This window comes from Corvus brachyrhynchos, unplaced genomic scaffold (assembly GCF_000691975.1).
Source record: "Corvus brachyrhynchos isolate BGI_N302 unplaced genomic scaffold, ASM69197v1 scaffold317, whole genome shotgun sequence".
In the NCBI taxonomy this organism is placed as follows: Eukaryota; Metazoa; Chordata; class Aves; order Passeriformes; family Corvidae; genus Corvus; species Corvus brachyrhynchos.
The window spans coordinates 1,215,459-1,234,732 of NW_008239295.1; the positions used below are offsets into that span (position 1 = coordinate 1,215,459).

The 19,274-nt window shown below is 42.0% G+C and overlaps 1 long non-coding RNA gene across 1 annotated transcript in view; it reads right to left on the bottom strand.

Moving 5' to 3' along the window:
- LOC108448268 overlaps positions 1-16,716 on the bottom strand; it is an 18,273-nt gene extending 1,557 nt beyond the window's left edge. The window contains exons 1-2 of the long non-coding RNA XR_001864104.1: positions 16,642-16,716; positions 14,620-14,633 (exon numbers count right to left, since the gene is read on the bottom strand). This is a non-coding gene — a long non-coding RNA (uncharacterized LOC108448268). The remainder of the gene's footprint in view (positions 1-14,619; positions 14,634-16,641) is intronic.
- Between the last annotated feature and the right edge of the window lie 2,558 nt (positions 16,717-19,274).

Sequence of the window (19,274 nt, forward strand, 5' to 3'; positions counted from 1 at the left end):
GGAACTGTTCCAGTCACGGGACCAAGGGTCCTTCTGCCCGCGCAGGGAACACAAACCAACCAATGGGAACGAGGCTGAGCAGGGGTAGGGAAACCCCGTGTCTGTGCCCTCAGGGCCCCTCTCCCAGGGCTCCATGGCAGGGGAGGGACCCCAACATGATTCCACTTTGCATTTTGACGTTCAAGCAGCAGCATTTCAGCCTGGCCCTGCCAGTCACATGCAGCACAATGTAAAGTGACACCTTGCTTTGCCAGAAAGCCGAATGATTTTGGTATTGCCTTCCATCAGTCTGGAAAGACAGTAGCTTGTGTGACTCCTTCTCTGGGAAAAGCATTCTGTGTGGGAAGGGAGGGTGGGAACAGCACTTTGATCCTGGGGAAGAAATTTCTAGAACAGTCTTTAGAGCATTTGCTTTATCCTTGGGACGAAACACTTTGCTGCTGTCAAAAACTGCGCAAGTTACAGAATGTGTCGTATAAGCACATACACATTTTGTGCCTGCCCATGGGTGACCCACTGAGGAACCACTAGTGAGATTCTTCATGAAAAGCCTTTTAAACATGTGGTCATTCTGCTATCTTTTATGTAGATACCCTCATTTAGCCCCACAAGGGTGAGTTATCATAGCTTATTTAGACCTATGGTAGAAAGTCTCAGCCTTTCCTCAGTTTTTTCACCCCAATGTTCATTTTCTCAAGCAGTCATTTAGCCCACAGACTTGGATGCTGCAGGGTTTCTAATTCATCCACTGTAAGGCATTCAACACATGTTCACATGAAAATTCCTTAGTATATTCATGCCAGTAAAAAAAATCCAAACCCCAGTGTTCCATGCTGCACAATAGAATTAATGTGTTATTTTAAGTTGAGTAAAAGCCAATCAAACCACACTTCTTGAAGATAAAATTACTGAGGCTCTGAAAATTAATTTCCTGTTCAGCAGTGAAATAATTGAAAGACTGAAGGTGCTCATGAGATCAGAAGGCTGTCTACAGGTTCTGTCTGTGAACAGACTTTGATGCAAAACTCCCTGCAGAGACATTTTTTGTGACTTAGGCAGTTTCTTACAAACAGAGATGTAAATTAATCACTGCAAAATGCACACTAAATAATAGCATGATTGGTATAATTGCCTGAAAGTGGATGGCTAATTCTTAAGTGATCACAACATCGCAAACCCTGAAGCAGAACACTTCTGTATTTGTACTTTGTGTGCAGAGCTTGGAAAATGGTTTTTTCAACATTTTCACTGTCATCATCCACCATCTGTCCACTATCTAGAGCCTTCCCAAAGGACTGGGAGGCTTCAGGATACATGGGTATGATATCCTGCATTACTCTGTAGGGACATAAACACCAGAGCAACAGGAAATAAGTTCTGTAAAGCTAGAAAGGAGACACACCTGGTTTTTCAGAAATCTCTCCATTGTGCTTAGGGCTAATCCTGGGATGGTTGCAGCATGCTTAGATACTCTGTCTGTCTTGCCTCTCTAAAAATTATAATTTTCTGCAGTGATAGGCTCACTATTTGTGCTGTTGCAGGACATGAACCAGGTCTCATAAAGCGCTGAGTGGTTGCCTAGAAGAAGGGACAGGAAGCCAATCCAGAGTATACAGGAGACTCAGAAAGAAATCTTGGTTTCATCTTTTACTTGCCAGATCTGAGACGGTGGTTTTTGGCATTTTTTATATTCTCCACTGTTACGATCCAGTTTAGACCCAGGAAAGCAAAGCAAGCTAAGTCTCTGAGCATAAACCAGAAAGAACTTAGAAGGTTCAAAATATCCCCAGAAATGAGATTAAAACCAAATGAGGTTAGATGTTGTTGCCAAAAAATGGATGTATTTTATTTAATAGTAAAAGAGGCAAAGAGAAGGGAAGAGAAAAGAAAGAGAGAAAGAAAAAGAAGTGTGCGTGGGGGGTGGGGGAACAGGGAGAGGTGACAGGGGTTAGATGGAAGCAATCACCCGTCTGAGGGTCCCAATGACGTCTCCTTGCTCCCCTCCATCTGCTCTGCTGCTGGTGAGGGTCCCCCGCTGCCGTAGCCACGCCACTACATCATCTCAGGGGCTCTGGTGCAGGGTCTGGGGACCCCTTTGGGGGGGGCCCCTTTGATGGGCCATGTCACCCCCTTCTGCTGTGGATAAGCTTCCTCCCCCCTGGTGAGGACCCCTCAGCTGGGCTCCTGGGCACAGTTGGAGGATGGGCAGTCACTGCACCTCTGACCAGAGGCTTTTCCAAGATACCCAGAGCCTCTCCTCCCTCCACCCTCTGGTGCAGGGTCTGTTCGAGCCTGGCAGCTGATAGCCCTGGGGCTGTGGTCCTCATCTTGGAGGTGTTAAGCCTGTGCTCAGTGAATGTCCCCAGCCCTGAGCTGTTACTTTATCTTCTCTTCATCAGCGAGCAGTGTCAGGCCTCAGGGCCCCATTCAGGGTTCGGTAGTGTTCTCTTCAGCTTTTGTAATACAGTTTTAAAAAGTCCTTTAAGAAAATGTTTAAGTCATAAAATATAATATTTCAGTCTCTGACATCCGCACCTCAATTTATGTACCAGAAATTTTCTTATATAATCAGTGAGGAAAGACAGAAGTTTCTCCAGTGGTAGTGCAGAACAGGATCCCAAACTTGAGTGTTTGCTCTGCCCTGTGGAAGAAAATCTGGCTCTCTGTGCTGAGCATTTAGGAAGACTAAGCAAGACAAACCACATCATAGCAACACCTATCTATCTCCTCTGGGTCCTGTATCCCTACTTGTGAAGTAGGAATTAATGTTCATTTTCCTCACAGAGAATAGACTAGGAAGTGCCCATATATATTCATGGTAGGACCACTGAAATATGGCTGTATATTGGTATATATACAAATATTTATATAATATATCACTGTATATTTGCTTTTCAGCATCTAAAATGAATTCCTTTACTGTGTATAAAAGGTATTATGATACTAGAACTGCTAAATTTAGACCTTTTTTTTTACTTTTCACGGGAAAAAAAAAATGAAGATTGAAATATTTTTCCTTGGGAAGAGTTGGAGACTTTAGAAGCAAAAAGATAATGTAGAAGAAATAGCATAACTGAGTCAGTCCAGGTTCCTAGATTATACTTATTTCTCTGTGCAGAGCAGGAACAATAAGAATGGATAAAGGAGTTCATCCATATTAGCCAGAAAGTGGAGCTAACAGCAAATGGGAAAAAACAGATTATACTCAGCAGACTGTTGAAGACAAGCAAGAAAAAAATTCTGTGTTTTGTCATTGACTTCAAGGGGATTGACCAATGCTGCAGTTTGGTTATCTGTGAATAGCAGGGGTTGAGTGAAGGTGGTCATGGCTCTTGCAGATTCAGAACAGGCAGTGCCAAGAATGGCCAAGGAAATAATGAAATATGTAGCAACGAGACGTTTAATACACCTGAATATGCACAGTCCCTTATTTCATTGACAACCTGGGTGGCTTCAGCACAGTGAAAATATCTTTGAGGATCTGCTGCGGGACTGCATTTAAAAGAGATCTTACAGATGTTGTGAGTATTAATTACTCCTGGTGTTCTTGCTGACATTTTAGGTCAGTTCCTTTCCTAGTGGTAGCTGGAGCTCAAACTTACCCTGCTGAGCATCTGGTGACTCATGTGATAAAACACAACAGTCTGAGATGACTTGGCATTGGTACTTTACAATTATAGGAGACAAGTGTTCAAGTTTCCTTCATGGACAGGCAACAAGACAAATCCTAGATCGTGCTTTCAATACAGTGGGTGGGCCCAGCAAAGGGCAGAACCCGATCTTGTGCAGCAGAGGTTTGAAAGGTACCCCTTTAATACATTTATGATGTGTAGAAAATTATATCACAGCACACCTGTGAAAGAATTACAAGTCCTTTAGAATGTGTGATGGGTGTTAGGAAAGGCACGCTTGAACTTCATAAAAACAGATTTCCCACATCACTAAAAATGCACAGTATTTTCAGGCAGTCAACATTTCAGCTTGAAATGACTGAAAAATTATTAATTTTTTTGTGAGGTTTATGCTAAAAAAGGGAACTAGTGGTGATACACTATCTTGACTTTTGGCCACACAGTTTGTATTCAGTCCTCATCTTCCTCAAATATGCCTCAATTCTCTTCTCTACCTTTGCTAAAAAATAAGATTATTCAGGCATTGCCCCTTTCAATGGCCTCCATAGAAATAGCTTATCTGCACAATGAATTGCTTAGCCTGAGTGACAAGTTTGAGAGGCTGGGCAGAGCACCTTTCCATTCATTTCTTTAGCACAATCCTTTTTATCAGCACCCTCCAGGCTCACTCCACTCTGTTTGTGGGAGATAACAAATTGAGCAAATTTTTTTGAAGAATATTTTCTATTTAACAAACCGTGGTTTCTGTCTGTTGTTAACCTCCTGAGCAGTGGGGAAGACACGGTGACTTTCTAGGTGGTGAAATAGCCATTAAGCTGATAAACCAAACTTTTTTAGGACATTTCACATTTTCTTTTGTCAGCTGCCCAGGTTACTTTGAACTTGGACGTGGATTCTCTCACCAGCTGCCCACCACTCCCTAGCCCAGCCACAGGTAATATGGTATATTTGAGGTAGTCTTGGCTCTTTCATGAAGCCAGCTCATGGGGTTTTGTGTGCTCCAAGAAAACTTTGGAGTTCAAAGCCTCAGTCTCTAATAACCACCTTCAAAATCTTGAGGAAAAGTGAAGAAAATCTGTGTCTGGAATCACAACTCGCAGAGCCCAGTTTGTTTGTGGAAAGATTCTGTGAAATTCTTGTTGCAGAGAGATCTGACCACTGTTTTCATTTCCATATGCATATTCATTTATATGCACAAATAAAACCAATAGCCTACTCAGTTTATTTACACACAGTACTTGCCAGCTGATCAGTTGTTTTCTCCTCTGTTTTGAAGGCCTGCAAGGCTTGTTATTTGATCTCTAGGAGCTGTCTTCCTCAAGAAGGCAGCTTCGCTCTTCATCTCCTGGGAGGTAGCGCTCAATTCAAATCAGATTACAAAAAATAGTAGCAACTTCCTGAAAAGAAGGAAAAGTAGCTATTAATGACTGGCAGGAAGAAGAGAGAACATCCTTTGAAGGCAATTTCTTTTAATTCACAGACTAATGCATGTTTTCTTTAGCTGTGATGTATTTGAGATGTGGAGTTTCAGTTGGTGTGACACAGCTGTGTCACCTCCAGGTGTCAGGGACTGTGAGGGGGGATCCTGCTCAATTTATAGTTCAGGCAACTGCTGATGTGAAGCTGTCAAATATCCCAGCTATAAAATGTCTGCAAGCCAGTCAGTCTACCAAGTGCAGTTTCTTCCTCCTTTCACACAAAAACATCACTTCACATTAGATTAGCAAGTGTAGAGCTAAGTGGATAATTTATAATGAACAATTAGTCTAATTATGTCTGCTTCTGTTATGAGCTGAGGATGAAGTGCTGAGACTGGATGTCTGAAATAATTTATATATTTCTTGGAAGCAATTTTTCCATGCGAATGTCCTGTGAGTAATTCGTTGTGAATAGCTGAACTTCAGCCATGGTGGTGGTTGCTAAGTTATAGAAGTCACTGGGATGGTTTGTGTTTCTCTAATTAGATTATTTGTGAGTCCAGACAAAACATGGTGAATTTAAATTTTTAGAACTGAAAACATCATGACAGCGGAATAATAGCTGGAAACTACCTGAACGTTTGAACTCAGTGTGTTTGGCATTAAAGCAAAGCCGTTTGAATAACTGGAAAATTAATACAAAAGACCCATACACATCATTATATTTACCTTTTTTTCCAATGAAAAGACTATTTAATGAAAATGTTTTCATTCCTCCAGATCTAACAGAACTTCTTTTAGCATCTGCATTTAATTTCTATGTTGCTCATGGAGGTATATTCCATTAATTAACTGTTCACTTGTGGAGTTTGCCAAGGTCCCAGACAGTGACATAAAACCCTGTCTGAAATGAAATTCAAATACCTCCACCAATGTCACCAGCACTGTGGCTTCATTCTTTGTTCGGGTTACCTTCATATCACAGAAGAATCATGTCTAGATCTAGGTTTGATGGTCCTATGCCAAATACTGGCATTTCTGAAAGTGAAAAGAGAAAAGCAGAGTGAGTAAAGGTCAGTGGAAGTGTTCCTAGAGGTCCCCGAGTGTCCTGCAGTGCCAGTGTGTTACAGTGCAGATACTGCAACACGCATATCAGACAACGAGGCCCGTGGAAAAGAAATATATATGGACAGATTCTGGGTAGATGTTTCAGAGATGTTTATTTCTCCAGCCTCATGGCCGGGATCTGCCGAGGAACTGCTCAATCACGGGACCCGAGGGTCCTTGCCTATGCAGGGGAACACAAAACAACCAATGGGGAACGAGGCTGACCAGGGGCAGGGAAACGCCGTGTCTCCCCCCAGGGCCCCTTTCCCAGGGCTCCATGGCAGGGGAGGGACCCAACACCAGTATCAGGGGGCAATGATTGAATCACGCCTGGGTGGTGGCTCAAGCTGGTTGGAGACAGTAATTTATCCCACTGAAGACTTCAGACTGTACATCTGAGCCTGTCTGCTGCTTTACCACCTTCTCCTCAGTCAGTCTTTAAAAAGACTGACTTTCCTTCCCCTGATATTTCACACTGGCTGCTGTGTCGCCTGTGTCCCCAGATCATTAATAAGGCAGTTTTCCCTATGATGCTTCTTTTCTGCACGTTTGTAGGGATGATAAAGGCTCTCTCAGCATTTGGGCATCCTTCCCCTGTGTAATGTGTCAAATCCATGGCAAGGAGACTTTTACCCAAAGGGTAAAAGGGTTTTGGGCGCACCCAAAACCTGTCATGGTCAGTTATTTACCTGTGCCATTGAGAGTGGATCACAATAAAGGGGTGTTTCAGCTCACAGATGTGCACTGGGCACCTGAGTAGATGGTTTTTTACCTTAATTAGCTGTGCCTTTTTTTCCTCTTTTTTTTTTTTTTTCTTTTTTTTGTTATTTACTACTCAAACCCACCATTTTTTCTTATGTCACTGGTGTTTTGTAAAGCCCAATTAGCATTTGTGAATCCCAGCATTCTGGTAATAAAGGGCATCCATATGCTCAGAAAGAAATGAGTCTTTTTCCTTTGCTTTGGCCACAGCACTGTAGCAGTGGCATTTATAAAAAGCTGTGGAATGCTAAGAGGGAAAGGAATGATAATTCACAGGTCCTCACAGCTCATGGGGAGGTTTCCATCAACCATTACCCCATGTTCTTCTCCCAGGGTTTCTCTGCCCAGGTCCCTCTGGATCCATCCCTTCCCTCCAGCCTGTGACTGCACCACACAGCTCGGTGTTGTCAGTGAAATTGCTGAGGATGCCTCGATCCTGCTGGCCATGTCACCAACAAAAACGTTGAACAGGGCCACATGGATCTTGTCCCAGACCTTTCAGGTTCATGTGCTGATTGGGGACATTAATTTCTCCTTCCTGGGCCAGCTCTGCATGTCAGTGATGAGATCAGGTTCCAAACCTGCACACAGTCATTAGCCCACCACACAAAGTGTCACACAGGATGGATGAATTTCATGAATTTCAAGAATTGAGCTACGGTTTAACTCAACTCCTGATTAGGCCTACCAAGCCAAATTCCATGTTAAACATAACCTTCAGGTGCATCTCCAAGGATTTTCTGTGCCAATTGTTAACTGTTTGAGCTTATGGTTTTATAAACCCAGCAGATAATTCAAGCTGCCAGGAGCTTCAGGAGTCCACTTTAACAGGAGCTGTTAGAAAGTCAGAAAGTGAATGTTGCTTTTCAGAGATAATTAAAACTTTTCAGCGCCCTTCATAAAATATTCAGGAGAGTCCAACAGAGATTTAAATTAAAACACATTTGCACAGATTTTAGTGGTTACCACCTGTGACCTGGCTGCCTGCGTCACTGATGTAATGGTGTTTTGGGGGATGCAACACCCTGGGGTTGCTCTGCAATTGGCTCCTTTCATCTTGTCCTGAACATGCTTCCAGCATGTTTTGGGCAGATGCAGACCCCCCTTAATCAAATCTTGTGCTGATAATATAAGAAATATTGTCTTGTGACATGGGGACAGCAGACTGGCCTTGCTGCTGTGCTGCCCAGACTCCCCATGGGTGGTGGCACCCTTGTCCCCATGAGAGTGCACTGAGAGGGACCAAAGCTGCATCCAGGACCATGTAAGTGTTGTCACTCCTATCAGTTATTGAAGTCTTTCGTACAAAATCACAAAGGCAGTTTTAAATAAATGCCTAGAATCCTGGAATCAGATGCTGGTTTGGGTTGGGAGGGACCTTAAAGCTCATCCAATTCTACCCTCTGCCATGGACAGAGACACTTCCCACTATCCCAGCTTGCTCTAAGCCCCATTCAGCCTGGCCTTGAACCCTTCCAGGGATAGAGCAGCCACAGTTTCTCTGGGCAACCTGTGCCAGGGCCTCACCACCCTCACGGGGAAGAATTTCTTACATATATCTTATCTAAATTTCCCCTCTTTCAGCGTGAAGTCATTTCCCCTTGCCCTGTCACACCAGTTCCTTATGAACAGTCCTTCTCCAGCTTTTCTGTAGTCCCTTCAGATCCTGGAATATGCTGTGAGGTCTCCACACGACCGTCTCCTCTCCAGGCTGAACAGCCCCAGCTGTCTCCACTGAGGAAGTGCTCCAGTCCTCTGATCAACTTTGTGGCCTCCTCTGGACTTGCTCCAGCATTAACATGTCCTTCTTATGTTGGGGGTACCAGAACTGGATGCAGTATTCCAGGTGAGGTCTCACCAGAGCAGAGTAGAGGGGGAGAATCACCTCCCTTGCTTAAAAATATATTTAAGTGGTACATTTTACCCAGAAATGGGCAGAACAAACATGCTTTTTCTGCACAGCAGGATTCAGGAGTGTGTCAAATGCTGTTTTGGAATACACATGGGTCTCCTCATAAGGATACCTGAATACTTCCCAATCCCTACAAAACTAAATCTCAACAAAGCCTGTGAGAATTAAGAAAGTTTAATTCATTTTCTACAGATGAGAAACACAGTGAGCTAACTGTAAATTCCCTGCAGCAAATTACCTCAAAATCATGCAGTAATGGATGTTATTTTCACTAACATCTTTATTACAACATCTCTTTGAGTCCAGAGCGTAGCAGAGGCACCAGGAGATCCCATAATGAGTGTGCAGACACAATACACAGCTCCACAGGTAACTTTTTCTGTGTACTTCTGTCCCAGAGTCAGGAGAAAGATCATTCCTACCACAGCCTCTCAAGAAAAGTACCAGAGGGTATCTGCTGGCATTCTCTGATGGCAGCATGTGTCCAGTGGGGATCCATGGGCATCATTTCATGCTTCTATGTGGTTTTGTTGGTTCATGTCAAGGCTGAAGCTGTAGAGGCAGAAATTAAGTCAGCGTCCCCTTTTGGCTGTAGTTTATTTCTTTCACTTAATTGCTGGGAAGGTAAAACAACCACAGATGATTTGGGGTTTGGATTTTTTTTTCAGGTTGCTTCTATAACATCTTTCTGATGGTAAAATATCGATTTATGGGATGCAAAGTGATAGCCCGGTGCAAAGAAACAGCATTATTCTTTCATTGCAAAATCTATAAAAGCAAAAATCATTGATCTTCTGCTTCTAAAACGTGAGATAATTCCTTTGGTAAAAACATCAGGCTCTCATCAGGCTCCTGTTGCTTTCCCCATTCAATCTGAATTTCTAAGCACTAAAGAAATCTCATTATTGAGAAGTAAACTAGCAGCTGCCTGGAAAAATGGTCACAGCAGTGTGAAACAGAGCCTGTACCACATTCAGCAGCCAGTTCAAGAATATGCTCATCACTTATCCATGAGGTGCATGATGCTTAAATGCCACCTACAACAGAGCTCCTGCTCTGGCAGCCCTTCTACTTCCCCTTTCTGCCTTTAATAAAGCAAAGATTAAAAGGCTTACAAGAGCTATTACTTTGAAAGTCATGTTTCCCCCAAGTGTCCCTTGCAATGGCACAGGGAACATGAATTCTATGAGAATATTTAAGTCAGTGGGTTAGGATGTTTAGGTTTCAGCAACCTCAAGAATGTTTAAATAATTTCTCTGAACTCTGAGATTTTCTTCTTGATACCATGCCAGTAACTTTAGCTTTCCATCCATCCCGACCTCCCTTTCAGCCCAACTTACTAGTTTTTAATTCTTTTCCTGTACTTTCTCTCAATTTCCCCAGTGTGCCTTTTAACCCATCTCACTCACCTCAGACTGCAATCAGATCTTCATTTTTTCCACATTCCAGCAACATCCCACAGTTATTTTGATCATTCAAATCAGAAGAATTCAAAGATCCTGCTTTGATTTTTCTCTCAGTCTAACAGTTTTAAATTAAGATTTGTAGAAGGGTTGTAAACAGTATTTAAAAAGGTTCTTTCAAGGCTTTTAGCTCTATTTCTTTTGAACAGAAATGTGTTACATAAGCAGTCTAGCATAAGGAGAATCAGAGAGTAAGTGGATGGGGAATTCCTGAGAACTGTAGAACAAAGGTATCTAATGGGAGGTTACTTCAAAGGAAATCTGGGAAAAAGAGAAAAACCAGGGGAATACCATGAGGAATACCTCGCCCAGTTTGTTCCTACATGTCTGCAATTCTCTACACAGAAGAATCCTGTACACAGGATTACACAACTGCAGTGTGCACATGGGGACACCCCCAAGCTAAGACTTTTTTGAAACTCCTGACAGGGAAGAGGAAGGAGTATGTTAAACATGGGTCAGGACTTTTGGATGCACAGAAATATCTGTATAAAATATTGAAGGGTATCTGTTGCACTGGTGGTGTGGCTCAGTGAGGGAGGTGATCATGGCTGTATTTTCAGACAAACTGAATTAAGCTGTAGGTCAGCAGTTGCTGAGAGGAGACTGGAAATGCTTTTTGCTCTGCGCAGTTACAGGTGTAAAAGCTCTGGGGATAACACAGAACAGGAGCCTCACCCAGTCCTCCATGCCAAATCCAGTTTTTGTTCCTGCAAGAGACATCTGAGATCTTTCCTGCTCTCTATCCCCCTCCATGGGAACATACATACACACACGCATGCACACACTCGCTCTCTCCCTTCCAGGCTCCCACAGATCTTTGAAGGCTTTACTTATCTGTGTACTTTCAGAACTGAAAGTAAAACAATTCTGACACCTGAGAACATATTCAGTTTGTTGCATTGTAATTTTTATCTTTTGCTGCTCAGTGCTGTTCACTGAAGAGCAGCATGCAAGTGCTTACCCCTTAAAAGATACACTCCTGCTAAGGATGTAGACATATTCAGGGGAAAACTTTGAGTTGTTAGTGACTAGTGGTGGGTTTCCCACTCTGTAAAGGTGTTTTTCCTGCAGGAGATGATGCAGTGACACCCTGCCTGTGTACTCCTTCCTGAAAAGTCTGTGCAAAGCCTATGTCTGTGTGTTCAGGGAAAGCACTGGCACACTTAGAAATCATGAACGAGTCCCAGGAGTTTTCCCTGAGGGTCAGTCAGGCTGAACTGGAAACACCACGCAGATACCTTCTAGGAGAGGAAAAAGGTGCCTTGAGGATGATGTTTGAATTCATTGTCTCCAAAAAGGGCTGAGGAAACACTTTGTTCTCTAGCCTGATATGCTAAAAGGCTTTTTAGCTCTTGGTAAAATTTGTCATTTATGCTTTGCTTTGCTTTTCTATTTATAGTGTCAGGGAGGGCCTTGTCTGCGCTCCCATTAGTGGGAAGGTGAACTAGATGGTCTCATAATTATTTTTTTTTAGCTCTGTTTGGGTTTTGATGTGAATATGTATATGAGATTTTACAGCACAAGTACTAACATACAGATAGAAATAAAAGCTTTGCCTGCATTCAGTTTTCTTATTTTTACACTGTAGTGAAATCACAAGGAGGTGATTTATTAAGCAGCCAGAATAAAGTTTCTAGATGATACTTGTCTTGTCCTCTAAAATGGGAGTAAATGCCTTTTGCCCTTTCTAGGAGTGAATAGGGCATATACATGTTGAAACAGTGCAAACCCCAAGCTGAGCAGCTGTTGACATTCTGTTCAAATCCCAGCTGATTAACTACATCTCCTCATCCAGCGCCAACTTCCGACAGGTTCCACAAGCTGGACAGTGATAAAAGGGGGGAAAAAGAAGCCTGATAACTTCTCCCATAATTGCCACCTGCAATCCCAGAGAGCAAAAGAGAAATGAAGCCATAAATAGCAGGAAAGATTTGTCAGACTGTGCAAGATCAGAGCATTGATTCAGCCTTGATTGGGCTCCCCACTGCTTTCCTGTCGTTATTTATGTCAGGTTAACCTCTCCTTTTCAGCAGTGACATCTGTTCCCCATCTACTCCTTTCAGGGAACATACCGCGGTTTTCATTTTGTCAGCTGCTTTTCCATCTTCTGATTACTTTGGAGCAAAGCTGCTGGGGTGGGTTTTATTTGAATAACACCTAATTCAAAAAGAATGTGCTTGCTTTGAGATAGGACACACGATAAGGTGCAGTACATTCCATAAAACATACCAAACACGTACAAGATGGAATCAAAACTGTCTGGACCTAACAGAGGAGGCAAAGACAGAGGAAAGAACAGCCTGAGCACCTGAGAGCACTGAGGTGGAAGCTCCTAGACCTGTGGGCAGGTCTGTTCCATACGAGGGAAAGGCGATCATGGAACACCATGGAGCTGCACAAAACAAGCAGGTGAAGTGTCACCCTCCGGTGTCTCAGCAGAATCCTACGTCCACTTGATGCTAGAACCTGCTTCTGGCCATCACTTAGTCCAGTGAGGTCTGACAGCTCTGTTTCTGAATTTAGGTTGGTTGTTCTCAGTGTGAATGGGGTCTGTTTTCAAAGGAAGCCTTTGTAAGACAGTTGGGTGATTCCTCTCCCTCTCCCTCTTCCTCTCCCTCTCCCTCTCCCTCTCCCTCTTCCTCTCCTCCCCCCCCTCTTGCATTTACAGCTTGCAGTGCTGTAAATTTAATTCTCGTGTTGAGTCTGGCCAAGGTCCCTTTAGCTCTTGATTCTGGCCTCCCCCAGGGCAGGTATTTCCTTTGTACATGATTTATGTAGTCTACCTATTCAAATTCCAAGCTGCATAGAACAGCGTGTCTCGTCTCAGGCCAAGCATATTGTTAAGGACTTAAAGAGCAATAGTAATGATCCTACCTGAAGGAGAAAAGAGCCATGTGAGCAAGGTAAGAGAATTCATTATCAGCAAAATCTTATCTCTGAAAGAATATGAAGCTGCTTCCTTGCCCAGAGAGATCCATAAAAAGCCAGAAAATCTGAATTGGGTTAATGTATGATCTCCATGCAGACCACTTTAACCATCTCCCAGACACTTCCCCACCTCCCAGTTTCTTGTGATGTTTGACTTTATCTCTCTCTTATTCCAGGTTTATTCTGCTGTTATAAACCATTGCTGCTTGGGGGAATTAACATTAGAAAAACAAAGACTAAAAAACTTTGTAGAATTTCTTTGACTCTTATCTTTAGAAGGGAAGATATGATAAACAACTGCTAGTATCCCATTGTGTATGTTGTTAAATCAACCAGGCCATGTGACAAACTCCCAAGCTGAAGGCTTTTAAAATAATCCCAACATCTCATAGCAAAGCTTGTCTCCAAAGTATTCAAATTTTACCCAAATCCTCACAACTTCCTTCATAAAAGGGTTTTAGCACATTCAAAAATGAAATTAAAATGTACAATAGGTACCACACCTACAAATGGATCCTTCCCCTTGTGCATATTTCCAGCTGACGGACACTCTGAATTGAGCGACAGCTTAATGGCTGCCACTGAAACTACTGGAGCCATTTACTGTCTGATATTTCTCTACTGAGTTGTATCAGGTATTAAACATCACTGAATATATGTTAAGAAAAATGTGTTTAGGCATAATTACACAGAAAGATTTCTATGGAGGCTTCACATGGATGAGGAGTGTCTGTGCGTATTTATTTTAAAAGAACTTAATGAGAAGATGTGCTTATAGAAAATACTAAAGATCATTTTCTTGTTTGCCAGAACACGCTTTTCCCCCCAGCTCCTTCAATCTCTAGTACTTCCAGCTGCTCCTAATGATTTTCCCAATGAAACAGCTGTGTTTATGGGACTCTCTCATACTGTGATGTCTGGGTTACAAAATGTTCAACACGTTCACACGTTTCTCCCTGTGACAAACTCCAAAAAAAATATCCAGGCATTTTTGTCTTGTTTAGCTCTCCAGTTATCCACTGAAATTAATGTTTGATTGAAAACTGATACGATTTTATCTGAGTACAGCTGAAAGAAGCACAGATAAACTTCAGTCAAGAATGAAATCCTTCTCTGTTTTCATGACATTCACACGTTCTGACTTCAGGTTTTCAGACTCACAGAGCAAGAAAAATCTTGACTGTGTTGGTACAAATCAGGGATAAACTGATCCCAAAACCATGTCACCCCACTACTGGCTGTCTTTAGGAGTGCACTACCTCCCCCAATTTCAGGATGCTGTACTATCCTAAAAGTCTTGAACCTTCAGCTTGGTCCCAGGCGCCTCCTGATTTCACTATTGCTTGTGTACTGTTTTCCAAAGTCAGAGAAAACAAGACACATGGGTCTTGCACAGTTTTTATTCCTCCTGTAGAGTTGTAAAAAAATTTTAAAAACCAATGCTACTAGATCAATGGTGGTGCTGCTGGAACCCAAATTAGCTTCAGCCCTGTGCAATATGCCAATTAGCAAAGACAAAAAGGGAAGCAATATCTGAGTATGCCAATCTTTGTGATCTCTTTTATGTGGAATTCCACTTCAAAGCACCTTTCTTGTTTGTTACCAGATCACTTATATAAGCATCTAGCAAATGTGACTAAAAATAAGTATTTTGTTATTCCTTCATGCCCCTGTCCTCAGCTGGTGAGAATCTTTCATTCCTATTGTCCCTGGCAGCTCTTCAGAACTATACAGTTCTCTCCTTGCTTTCAGCTCCTTATTTTTATTCATTTATTGCTTTAATTTTTCTCTTTCTCATCTTGTGCACCTTATTTTTTTAGTCAACTCCATCACCATTTTTAAGGAGTGAATGAAGGTGTCGAGGGGAGGACTGGGCAGGCAGGGGGGCCAAGAGGTTGGGTTTAAACTGCTTCTTTTATTCCTGGAAATGCTGTTTCTAAAAGCAAATTTGGATTGCTTTAGGGTAACTGAGAGTTCTTCAATCTACAGAGAAAGTCAAAACTGTCACTCTGGACAAGCTGCCTCCCACATTAGCAAGGGGCTGGGATTCTTCCTCCCTGCTCCTACATGCAGAACTTGATTTCTCTTTCCCAGGTGCCGCTGAGGATTAAATCCCCTGCATTGAGCAGTATTTTGCAGTTGTACACTACTGTGGGCACTGCTGCTAGGAGAAAGTAAGCCCTGGTAATTCTATCATACATCTTTGATTTGCTATGGCATTACTGAAACTGGTATGAAATACAGCACTAAAACAGAGGCAAAGTAAGGATTCTCCTAAACAAGATGCTTAGACGGCTGCCAAGAGAGCAGCTGAGATTAATCCAACTTTACCAAATGTAGGTATGCCTGTGAAGTACAAACACATATTCAAATGTCATCTTGTCCTTTAGTTTATTACTCTGATGGATTTGTCCTTGAATCCATCCACACATAACAGAAAAAGCAATTGCTGAGAGGGTGAAAAACTGCAAGTGCCTGTCTCTGCTTTGGATACTCAATCTGGGACCTTTTCAAGCAGTCAAGTTATCTGGAAACACTACCCAGATGAAGTGAATTGTCTACAAGAGCCTCTTCTGTAAATATGTGTCTGTCATCCTAAACCACTCCAAAGGATCAGAGGTGTGAAATTCAATATTCATTGGTGTACTGCAGGAGGCCCCACAAGGTCAGTTGTATTTATTTACAGCAACCTGTCATTTATTGCACTGGCAACATTTTGCAAGAATAAACAAACTTGAAAAAAAAGCAGAATTTGTAAGAAGAACCTGCAGTGGAATTGATGTTCTGAATAGAACGGCAGGACTATGACACAATAAATCCTTCAGACTTCCATGGATGGAACCAATGAAACGTGAAAGTCGTTCTGTTGGAACATTCTAGTATGAAGCCTTGGACGGAATCCCAAGGTCCTGCTGGGTTAGGCGCTCTGCAGGAAAAAGGAACTGTGTCTGCCCTCAATAACAGTCAAGCTAAAGAGAAAATTAAACAGCAGGAAAAAGAAAAACCATGGCACAGTTTGTCTTAATTTCCAGACAAGGCTTGCAAGCTGCTGAAAAGCCTTCTGTCAGGGATTGGCCCTGGCCTGATGCCAGGCACCCATCGAAGCCTCTCGCTCACTGCCCTTCACAGCTGTCCAGGCAAAAGGAAATATAACCAAGAGTTCATGGGTTGAGATAAGGACTGGGAGAGAGATCTCTCATCAAATACCTTCATGGGCAAAACAGGCTTGAATTAGAGACATGCACTGAATTTATTATACTGACAAAATCAGACCAGGATAATGAGAAGTAAAATAAAACCTTAGAAACACCTTCCCCCCACCCCTCTCTCCTTCCCAGCTCTACCTCCTCGCCCAGTGGTACAGGGAGACAGGGAATGGGGGTTATGGTCAGTCCGTCACCCGCTGTTTCTCCCACTGCTCGGGGAGAGGAGTCATTCCCCTGTTCCACCATGGGGTCCCTCCCATGGGAGACAGTTTTTCCATGAACTTCCCTGCCATGAATCCATCCCACGAGCACCAGCTCTCTGTGAACTGGACTTCCAAAACCAGGCCATGCAAACACAATACACCTTATTGTGTTACTTGTAGGAGCTCCTAGACTATATATTAGACACTTTTTTTAATAGAGACTCTCATTTACTTTGCTTAAACCCTCAAGCTGTCCAAGACAGAGGCCTTCAAATAAGTCTGAAATTTGTGAGATTTTCCCAGGGGGCAGCAGAAAAGTTGAGGTATTGATCCAGGCAATGAAAAACTAATCTGAAGGGAACTGTACATTTTAGTTTTTTGGTAAAATATTACTTAAACACTGTGCTTATGCCTTGGGATTCTGGGGAATTTTATGACCTTAATGAATTTTACCTTTCACCATCACTATTTTCTTTGAGACTACACATGTATTAATATAGTGGACAAAGTAAAAAGTAAATGAAAATATCTCGTATTGTAAAGTTTGGGAGATTTAACAAATCTACTTGAGAAACTGTTGGGGGTTCCTCTTTAAGTACATTCAGCACTGGGTGATTGGTATTTCCTTTCGAACTGATGATTTCCATCTCTCCTCCAAAATGTGTGATGCTCTGAGATTCAGCTTTGAAAGACAAATGTGCCATATGAAACCAAGGTATTACTCCTGCTAGGTATTTTGATTGCACTAGATCAGACAGTACTAAGAAGAATAGGAAAATCAGAAATAAATTCAGTAAGTTTGTCTTTCTCTGTAGCTGCCAAGAATAATTTATCAAATTCTTTCTCTAACCCAGTAACAAATCTAGGATGCACTTAAGTGGGAGTAGAAGCCAAAGCACCAATTTGCCGTTGTTGACTGTGGAGTAGCAGATTTCCGAGCAAAGGACAAAAATAGTCAGTGCAAAATTTGGAAATACATTTGGAGAAAAGGAAAATTATATCCTTCCCCAGGACAAGGCATGGCAATTTAATTAGTATTTCTCAAAAAGTGGCTTCAAACGTTGATGAAATTTCCCAAGAATTTTAGCTATTTAAATTCCAGATCATTTCCAGCTCCTCTGATTCCATCTCGATCAATTTGGTAAGCTCATAAAAATCTAAATATTGGATTTTAGCCCAATGCTAGATTTGACATTTCCCCACCTCACCCTGCTAGGAAGAACAGGTTTGGATATTTTTTTCTCCCCCCTCTTGTTACTTTATTAGCAGTCTGTCAGTCGTGTTCTCCAAGACTCCAGGAAATCTGGTAGTTGTCTCTGACCTATCTTCTGTTAATGAATAATCACAGAGATGACTTTCAAGGAGCAGTGGCTGCATGTTTTATGATGCTATAATCTTTTTCTGGGAATTGTATGAAGTAAGAGCTGTCCTGTAGCTCGGGAAGTTCTTGTTGTCATTTTTATTTCCCGAGCTATCTCAGTTCTTCAGCTTGTCTTTTAAAATATCAGCAGCCTGTGAGCCCGAGCCAGCCTTCTGTTTTTTAACACATGATGCTCCCAAGGCATAAACAACATAACAAAAATGACAAAAGGGTTTCAAAAAAGGAAAAAAAACCTGCCAGCAGTGGTGAATGCTGTGTTTTCAACATTCCTAACACTGCAGGAAAAACTTTTTCCAAAAAATCCATGTAGCCACTGGCTGCAATGCAGCCATGAAACCATTAATCAATATGTGGCAGAAGCTTTGATGGTATGTTTACACTTTTCACCATTAAAAATAGAGCCACACTCCAAATGATGACTGTGCACCACACAGTGAGGAAATGAACTGATGAGAACAACAGATATGAAGTACTAATTTCTTGATTATTTTTAATTACACTTAGGAGAAAACCAAGCAAATATTAATACCATCTGCTTTACCTTTTTTTTTAATAAGTTCTAATCAATCAGTCAGGTAGGTCTGTACTGGAGTCATATTTCATCTCTGTTAGTGTTAGTAATAAGGGCAATCACACATCTTTGGAAAATTATTTGCCTCAGCTGAAAAATTAATTTTGGTCAAAAGGCGTTCCAAATTAAAAAGTCATAATGGAAGCGATCTGAAGCAGAGGCTCTGCTCACAGACACGCCTTAAACAGGGTGGTGACACAAATACTGTTTTATACTTCATTAACAGTCAGTTAATAACCCATGGTGACCATGGTGTCTTGGAGTTAAGCTGTGAAATGAAGTGTTCCCTTTCATTTGGTTTGTCACCTTCTGTGAAAACGTAAAGGATTAATTAGGTCTTCTCTGACTCTTGTTGCTTGCACCTTTAATAAAGTAAGATCTCGGATTTCATGGAGCATGGAAACACCATTCCCTATAGGTTTCTTTTTCAACACTTTTTTTTCTTTTTTGAAGAAAAAAAAGAGATTTTTCAACTCTTGACTCAAAGCCTTAAAGAATAACCATGCAGCTAAACATGAAATAAAAAAACATACCAGAAAAGCAAAGAATGTATGAGGAAACAAGTAGGTACCTCTGGCTTTATGCAGCAGCAGGTTAAACAAGAGAAACATCTGTGCTTACTTTTAGAATGATCAAGGTTTTCAGACACTCTGGTCATAGGTGTGCTTAGTGCCAAGAGACACAATTG